Source organism: Chiroxiphia lanceolata, chromosome 32 (assembly GCF_009829145.1).
Source record: "Chiroxiphia lanceolata isolate bChiLan1 chromosome 32, bChiLan1.pri, whole genome shotgun sequence".
Taxonomy (NCBI): domain Eukaryota; kingdom Metazoa; phylum Chordata; class Aves; order Passeriformes; family Pipridae; genus Chiroxiphia; species Chiroxiphia lanceolata.
The window spans coordinates 277175-286478 of NC_045668.1; the positions used below are offsets into that span (position 1 = coordinate 277175).

General features: G+C 55.5%; 1 protein-coding gene across 7 annotated transcripts in view; it reads right to left on the bottom strand.

Annotated features, from left to right (window-relative positions):
- LOC116779902 (ribosome-binding protein 1-like) overlaps positions 1-9304 on the bottom strand; it is a 552013-nt gene that overhangs the window by 166366 nt on the left and 376343 nt on the right. The gene's annotated exons all lie outside the window — the stretch shown is intronic.

Consider the following 9304-nt stretch of genomic DNA (forward strand, 5'->3'; position numbering starts at 1 on the left):
CAGGGTCAGATCCAGGGATGGGGAGAAGATGGAGGGGGGCTTCAAGTTGGAAACTATGGCAGTGCTGACAAACAGGGAGACCACAGCCAGGTGAGAGAGGCACGTGGAAAAGGCTTTGTGCTGTCCCTGCTCCCAGGGGATCCACAGCACAGCCTTTACTGAGCTCGCTCGCTTCTACTTTCATACATAGAATATAAACATATTCTTGCAAAAACACTTAGGCATCCAGCAGCTGCCTTCAGTCAAACAGCTCTGACCTTGTACTCTTTATATCTCAAGGCTGTGACCATGGGAACTATCTAGTGAGCCTCACTGTTCTCCTGGAAAACGGCCTAACACTCTGTAATCTTTCAAAGCCCTCAAGCTTCAGGGGCTTCGTGGGGCTGTGACTTCACCCCACAGCTCAGCACTGCCCAGGATCCTGTCTGATTTCTGAGAGTCCTTGAATTCTTCATGTCTGAGAGGAAAAGACTTTGCATTTAAGTGCTTCTTCCTAAACTGAGAGAACAATTTCTATGTCCCCAAAGCCCCTGACTTTGTGTGCTTGGTCAAATCCTCCCTGTAAAATACCTTGTGGGGATCTGGAGCTGTGAGCAGGTCTGACCCTGCAACAGCACGGCATCAAAAGGATGCTGCCCTCACCTACAAGGGATTTCTCCTTGCCCACAGCCCTTCTCCCCCAGCCCTGGCAGCAGCTCCCAGGCCGGCTGAGAGCTGCCCCTGGCAGGCAGCAGAGTCCCTGCCCAGCACAGCGCCCTGGGCTGCAGGACCCTGCTCTGCCCCACAGCCCTGGGCACCCCTGGCTCCACCCCCGGCTTCACAGCTCTTCCAAAGTGCCCCCAAACAGCCCCTGCTCACCCATCCCATCAACTGGGGCTGGGCCAGCTTTAGGAGATGCCTCCAGGAGCTGCCCCTGCACTGCCCTGCAGCCACAGACTGCCCATGTGCAGCCCTGCCAAGATTCCTCCTGCAGGGAGCTCTCAGCCCTCCTGCCAGTGCTGAGCCCCTTGAAGCTCTGGCTGTGCCCTGCTGGTGTCCCTGAGCTGCCCTGGCAGTGCCCCCAGCCCTGCTGGGCTGTGCAGAGGAGCTGCTCCTGGGCAGAGCTGTCTCTCTGCAGCGCTGCCCGCTTGCCAGGAGCTCCCTGTGTGCCAGGAGCCCGGCCCAGCTCAGCAGCACAGCAACAGCTGTCACCCTCGGGGGCTTTGGGGATGAGTCCCTGAACATCAGACCCTGAGGAAAGTTGCAGGAACCTCTGGAGAAACCAAAGGGACATTCCAAGTGGAAAGTTTCTTGTAGTGTTAATGGGTCCCACTGAGGGACCCAACTGAGAAAACATCCCCAGACTATTCACAAGGGCTTGGAGTGACAGGATAAGGGGCAATGGCTTCACACTATGACAGTGCAGTGTTTGATTGGATATTGGGAAGAAATTCTTGACTGTGAGGGTGGTGAGATCCTGGCACAGGTTGCTCAGAGAAGTTCTGGCTGCTCCATCCCTGGAAGTCGTTCAAGGCCAGGCTGGATGGGGCTCTGAGCAACCTGGTCTAGTGGAAGGTGTCCCTGCCCATGGCAGGGGGTTGGACTGAGATGCTCTTGAAGGTCCCTTCCAAGCCAAACCATTCCATGATTCTGTGACTGGTGGGGGAGGTGGTGGTCGGAGCCGTCGGGCACAGAGAGCCCAAAATGCTGGAGTTTTCCTTTCTGGGTGGAGGAAGGAGGGGGCAGCAGAACTGACACCTTGGACTGACAGCAGGCAGACTTTGGCCTGTTTGGGAGAATGATTGCTGGAGTCCCTTGGGAGTCAATCCTGAAGGGCAAAGGAGTCCAGGAAGGCTGGAGGTGCTTTAAGAAGGAAATCTCAAAGCTCCAGGAGCTGTGCCCATGTGCCCTAAGACAAGCCAGGGGGCAAAAAGCACAACTTGATTAAACAGAGAACTTAGGCTGGAACTCAGGGAAAAAAGAGAGTTTATCACCCCTGGAAGGAGGGGCAGGAAACTTGGGGGACTACAAGGATGTGGTGAGGTTATGTAGGGAGAAAATTCACAGGGAAAAGGGCAAACCAGAACAGAATTTGGCCATTGCACTTAAAGACAGCAAAAAAATGTGTCTCTGAATCCATGGGCAGCAAAAGGAGGGCTCAGGAGAGTCTCCATCCCTTGCTGGGTGGAGAGGCCAGCCCAGTGTCAGGGGAGGAGGAAAAGGCTGAGGGACTGGTTGCCTCCTTTGCCTCAGTCTGTACTTCTAAAACCACTTGTCCTCAGGATCCCCAGAGCCCAGGGCTGGAAGCTGGTGATGGGGAGCTGAGTGAAGCCCCTGTAATCCAGCAGGAAATACTCAGTGACCTGCCCTGCCAGTGACAGCCCCACAAGGCCCTGGGCCCAGAAGGGATGCACCCGAGTGCCCCATCCTACGGCACGGGCAGGACATCCAGGGGATCAGGCCCAGCCAGTGTGGGGTTGGGAAAGGCAGGTCCTGCCTGACCAACCTGGTCTCCTCCTATGACAAAATGACCCCCTCAGTAGCTGAGGGAAAGGCTGGGGATGTGTCTCTTCTGACTTCAGGAAAGCCTTTGAGCCCATCTCCCCCAGCATCTCCTGCACAAACTGGCTGCTCATGGCTTGCCCAGGGAACTGTTTGCTGGGTGACAAAGTGGCTGATGGCTCAGAGAGTGGTGGGGGATGGGACTAAATCCAGCTGGGGCCGGTCACTAGTGGGGTTCCCAAGGGCTCAGGGCTGGGGCTGCTCCTGTTTAACATCGTTCTTGGTGATCTGGATGAGGGGATCAAGTGCCCCCTCAGTACATTGGTTGATACCACGAAGTTGGGTGTGATTGTGGATGTGCTGAAGGGCAGGAAGGCTCTGCAGAGGGATCTGGACAAGCTGGATCGATAAGGCCAAGTGTCAGACCCTGCCCTTGGGTCCCAACAACCCCCTGGAACGCTCCAGGCTGGGGGCAGAGGGGCTGGAGAGCTGCTCAGCAGGAAGGGACTTGGGGGTGCTGCTTGACAGCGGCTGGATATGAGGTAGAGTGTGCCCAGGGGGGCAAGAAGGCCAAGGGCATCCTGGCCTTTGTGGAGAAGAGTGTGGCCAGCAGGAGCAGAGAACTGATTGCCCCTCTGTGCTGGGCAATGCTGAGGCCCCACCTGGAGTGCTGTGTCCAGTTCTGGCCCCTCAGTGCAAAAAGGCCACTTGATTCCAGGAGATTCTGCAGTCTCCCAGCTTTCCTTCAGATCCATGAGGTCCTCCAGTGTCACAATGGCCCTTTGATTCCATGAGGTTCCACACTCTCCCACAATTCCTCTGCTTCCATGAGCTTTGCAGTGTCTCAATAGGCCCTTGACTCCATGAGGTTCCAAACTATCCCAGGGTTCCTTTGGTTCCAGGAGACCCTGAAGTGTCACAACAGCTCATTGAATCCCTGAGTTTCTCTGGTGTCACAAGGATCCCCTTGATTCCAACAAAGGGGAATCTAAATTTGTTCTTTGCAAACTGTCCTTGCTGTCACCTCCTGGCAGTGGCATCATGGCCCCTGTCAGAGCCAGCCCTGTCCCTGCACTGACCCAGCTCTGCTGCCCCACAGATGCTGGATCAGGAAGGGAAGGCCCACGGTGCAGGGCAGTGCTCTGGGACTCATCCTGGAAGGGACCTCGGCAGGTTTCTGGGCCAAACCAAAGCACAGCCAGTGGAGAAAGGGACACAGGGATGGGCAGTTCATGTGCTCTGCCACCTCAGGGGGAGATGTAGAGCTACAGAGACAACCAGCCCATGTGGATTCTGTCCATATTTGCCCTGTGCACACAGTGAGTCACACACTGAAGTCACAAGTTCCCTCGATCCACAGAGGGAGGAAAAGGGAGAAAGTGAAAGAATTTCTGTGCTGTGCAGAGCTAAATCTGCACTCATCTCAGTATTCTGGGCTTACGGGACCTTTATCCAACACATTCTGCAGCACCTGTTCACTGGGGAAACTTCTGTGTGGATGGCCAGGCCCAAGGAGTGGTGGGCAATGGAGTTCCAGCCAGGGGTGTTCCCAGGGCTCAGCACTGGGCTCAGGGCACTTCAATCTCTTTCTCAAGGATCTGCACAAGGGCATCGAGTGCAGCCTCAGGCAGTTCCCAGGGCACACCAAGCTGGGGGGGAGTGTTGATGTGCTGGAGGGCAGGAAGGCTCTGCAGAGGGATCTGGACAGGCTGGATCCATGGGCCCAGGCCACTTGGAGGAGGTTCAACAAGGCCAAGTGCCGGGTCCTGCCCTGGGGTCACAACCACCCCACAGCCCTGACCATGCCCTGCAACTGGTCCGCACAGCCTGTACTGTGTCCTTAATCCCTTCATTTCCAAGCACTTTGTGGCACAAGGGAGCTCTGTGCTCTGGGTACGGAGGGAGCTCCAAGTGCCACTGGAGTGGGAACCACAGCTCCTGAGGTTTGGGTTCTTTGGGAGGGCTGGAACTGGTGAGACTTAGAGCCACACAAAGCTTCTCTTCATTGCCCACAAACAAAATTTAAACACGATACAATTTATAACCATCCCAGCTCTTCCCTCAGTTTTCCTCAGCCACAGTGACCTGGAGAATACACGTCCTTGATGTCCTGGTGCCACAGCCCAGGGTGCTCCTGGCCTCACTTGCTGCCAGGGCACACGGTTGCCTCCTGCCCAGCTCCCTGCCCACCCACAGCTTCTGACAGGGCTGCTCCCAGCCAGGCAGCTCCAGCTGTGCCATGGCCAGGCTGAGTCCCCTGCAGGGGCACACACTGCCATTTGTCCCTCGGGGATTTCAGCAGGTTCCTGCCCAGACGTGCTCTCCTCCTCCCTGAAGCCCTTCCCTGAGCACAGAGGTCTGAGAGACCTTTCCAGGAAAGCCTCAGGCAGAGAAGCCATGGAGTCCCTGAGCACCACCTCAGTGTCTGCTGGAGTTAAACCCCCCTCCCCACTGCACAGCAGCCCTGCATTTCCCTCCTGCAGCCTTGGTGTCCAACACAACCCTTGAGGCTCTTTGGGCTCTGGACTTTACTGCAGACACAACTGCAGGGGAGCTTTGCCTTTGCCACAGTCCCCCTGCACAGCCCAGGCCATGCCCAGCAATCCCTTTTCTGTCCCTGGTCTTGCTGTCCCCCCCTGGCAGCGGCTCCGTGGCCCCTTTGTGCCCCGCTGCCTCCCAGTTGGGGGGGGGACAACTGTCCTGGGTCACCTTCCTGCTCTGTTCGTGCCACCAGGGGCACAGAGCAGCCTCCTCTCGCTGGCACTTGCATGTTTTCAATGCCTTCCCCAGGTCCTGGCTCTGCACCACAACCCCCCTGGGCTGAGTCCTCCCCCTGCACGGTCACACAGTGTCACACACACACCCACGGCTTTCTCTGCCAGGCCCTTTCCAGCCCAGCCCAGCTCCCTCCAAGCTCTCCCACCTGCCCTGAGCTCTCTCCACCCCCAAGGGCCTCTCCCCAGCACAGCCCAGGCGGCTCTGGCCCCACAGCCTTGCCCAGGGGCTGGCTGCTCTGGGCAGTGGCACCACAGTCCCAGCCCCTCTGGGCACAGCAGAGCTGGAGCTGCGAGAGGACTCAGCCCCAGCCGGGGGGGAACGTGCTTGGCAAAAGGGAAAGGAGGCTCCCGGTGTGCCCTGCTCTGCTCTGCAGGAGATCCTGAGAGCTCTGCAGCCCCTCCCTGCCATCCCATCTCCCCAGACCAGCACAAAAGCCCTGGCCCTTGTGGTCCTCCAGAGCTCTTCCAGCTCCAGACACTGTGCCAGTCCCTAAGCTGGGGCAGCCAGAAAGCTGTTCTCATTTCCTGATCAGTCCTGCTCTGCTCAGGAAAGGAATCTCACACAAAAGGTTCTTGCAGGTTCATTTCTGTCACTCAAATCCAATGGGAGACTCTCCAGTTACCTCCTTGTTTGTGGGAGTTCTGGCACACAGTGGGAGCGTCGTTCAGCAAACAGTATTCTACAATTCAACATCACGGACTGTTCTGACCCAAAAATCAAATCCCCTTGAGGGACAGAGAGTGTTTCCCCATCCCTCTGCATCATCCACCAAGGGCACCCAAGTCCTTGAGCAGAAACAATCCCAAGGGTGGCTTTGCCTTTGCTTAAGGCAGGACTAATCCAAACTGTCCTCCCCAACATATTCCTCATATGGACCACAGGGAGTTTATCCCCTTCAATGGTACAGAGAGGTTCTTTTGGGGCAGGGCCAGTTCAACTGGTAGACTTCACTAATTAGGTTTGTGTGATGCCTTCAAGCTTTCTGGATTATTTTTTTTTAGCTTTTTGTAGATTTTAACAGTAGTTATGTAGTAAATGTAGATGCTAACGTTGCTGTATTATAAGCCACCCTTTAGCACAGTAGTTTACACAGACCCAACCCTAAACCCCATTTTATATCAAACTTTCTAAATTCCTTTAACATGTTTAGACTTCTTTGCAAGGTCGAATTGTAGAAAAACACCTCTACTGAACAACATCCCACCCTAGGCCTGGACAACAAGATCCCACAAGAGACAAAACAACCTTCAAGCCCAGAACTTTGGAGGCGCTCCAAGGACTGTACATGCTGTGAAGAAGAGAAAGATGAGGAAGAAGGGGTCCCAAAGACCCCAAACCCAACTCCCCAAGGGCCGTGTCAGGGGCAGAACTGGGCAGAACCGGGGGGTGGAGAGTTCTGGCATTGGATGGACCATCCTATAAAACTGTAGAACCATTGCCTGGGAGGGCACATCGTGTGTGTTCCCCTGGGTCTGTGGGCCTGATGAAAGGACCTGCTCTTTTGAGCTGATCTTAGACACTGAATTGGCCTGGAGTTTTCTCTCTTGAGCTTACAGGATTAATTAAGTAGGTGGCTTTTGCTAAATGCACATCCCAAGGTTTGAAGGTCCCACTACCTGTTGCTTTCCAGGTGGCTTTGAACAGTCCACTCTACCATTCCACTTTCCCAGAGGCTGGGGCAGGACAGGGAATATGATCCATCCACTCCCTGCCGAGCTCTCTGGTCCAGGTGTGCACAAGGTTGTTTTGGAAAAGAGTCCTGCTGTCCAACTCCAGTTTTTCTGGAGGGCTGTGTCTCCACAGGACTTGCTTTTCCAGGCCCAGGATGGTGCTCTGGGCACTGGTGGGAGGCACAGGGGGTGTCTCCTGCCCTCCAGGGGTTGTGTCCACCATTGTCAGCATGTAGAGCTTGCCTTGGTGGGTTTGGGGAGTGTGCTGGGATCAATCTGCCAGGTCTGCTCACATCTCTAGTTCAGCCATCATCCTCCACCCCACAGGGCTTTACCCTCTTGGTCTGTTTGATGGCAGCACACGTTTCCCAGTTCTGGAGAACCTGGCAGTTGGTGTCCAGGGTTAAATGCAGCCCTGGATCACAAGCCCAGCTGGATGTTGCAGCTCTTCCCTGAGGCCCTGAGGTGTCCTGGGCCCAGCGAGCCAGGAATAATTCCCCCTTGTGTTGCCAGTCCAGCTCTACCTGAGACACTTTCATCTGCTCAGTCCCATCCCCCTGCCCAGTGTTGGATGTCACTCAGGAGCCCAGCTCTTGGCTCCCTGTGCATCTCCAGGATGGACTTTCACAGCCAGCCTCTCGACCCGGGTGGCAGGAGGGCCCACCCTGAGAAGGCCTAAAATGCCATCAGACAATGCCAACAGTGCCAGCTCTCCTGCAAGCTGTCTGTGAGATCTGCCAGTTACTGGTGCCACCATGGGAATGGCTTTGGTGTTGGATGATGCTCAAACCAGCCTGGTTCACCTAACTGCAAACACACATCCTGCTTTTGGAAGTTGGATGGGACAGAGAAGCTGGTAATTGTTCTCTCAGTTTAGGAAGAAGCACTTAAATGCAAAGTCTTTTCCTCTCAGACATGAAGAATTCAAGGACTCTCAGAAATCAGACAGGATCCTGGGCAGTGCTGAGCTGTGGGGTGAAGTCACAGCCCCACGAAGCCCCTGAAGCTTGAGGGCTTTGAAAGATTACAGAGTGTTAGGCCGTTTTCCAGGAGAACAGTGAGGCTCACTAGATAGTTCCCATGGTCACAGCCTTGAGATATAAAGAGTACAAGGTCAGAGCTGTTTGACTGAAGGCAGCTGCTGGATGCCTAAGTGTTTTTGCAAGAATATGTTTATATTCTATGTGTGAAAGTAGAAGCGAGCGAGCTCAGTAAAGGCTGTGCTGTGGATCCCCTGGGAGCAGGGACAGCACAAAGCCTTTTCCATGTGCCTCTCTCACCTGGCTGTGGTCTCCCTCAGTACAATTCAATGATGAATTGTACTCTCTGAGTATTTACACCATATAAAGGACCCTGCAGTGCCTTCTTTGTCCAAGGTCCTTCTTCTTAGCTGTTCCTAAACAACAGCACACTGCAGGACAGGGTGTATTTGCAAACGGGAAGGGGACAATAATCCCAGCCCAGCAGCACTGCCAGGGAGCAGCAGGGCTTGGTCTGTGCAGAGCTGCTCTCTTGCCACTTCCACACTGTCCTCCTGAGCCCCTTTCTCGCTGTAAGGCCTGAGTGCTCTCTGAGCACAGTCCTGGGGGTTGGAAGCCCTTGGAGCACAGGCAGGGACAGGCCCTGGCAACTTGTGAAGCAGAGCTGGGCTCCCTTCCAGCATCTCCAGGATGCTGTGGGATCTTCGGAGGGCAGGGCATGCACTGGGGCATTTCTTCTGTCACCTTGCTCCAGGGCTGGAACTCTCCTGCAGTGTCACCATGACACTCCTGCTCTCTGCTTTCCAGGTTCCATTTTCAGATCCAATCTTCCCCTCCTGTTCCCAGGGACATCCTGGGAGTGCTTCAGAGCTGCCATCCTGGGGCAGCTCCTGCCCAGCATGGGCAGGCACAAGGTCTCTCCCCCTGCTCCTCTCCCCTCCCCAGTGCCACTGTTTTCTGCAGCCTCCTCCTCCTTGCCCAGCACAGCCCTCCTGGCACAGTTGGACACAGCCCTTGTTCTACCCCCTCCTCAGGCACCTGCCCAACCCCCTCAGCTCCAGCCTGAGGGCCAGAAACCTTCAGGGCAGGGAGGCACCGGGGGAAATGCTGAGGAAACCTTTCAGCTGCACTCCAATCCAATTGGAGGGGTTGGCCTCGAGGGAGAAATCCCTTCTCATTCTCCAGAACCACCAGGACAAGCTGTGTTGTGTCCTAGGCACTCCTCTGGAAGTGTGGGCTATGGAAAAGGTTTTGGTGTCCGGGCTATTGAGAAGGCTGGGCAGTGTCACTGGGAGACCTCTCCCAAACCCTTGGAAAGGCCAGAGCCATCCCAGAGCTTCCTGGGGCCTTGGCAAAGGCAGACATGGAAGCAGTCTGCAAACAGGGCAGCAAGGA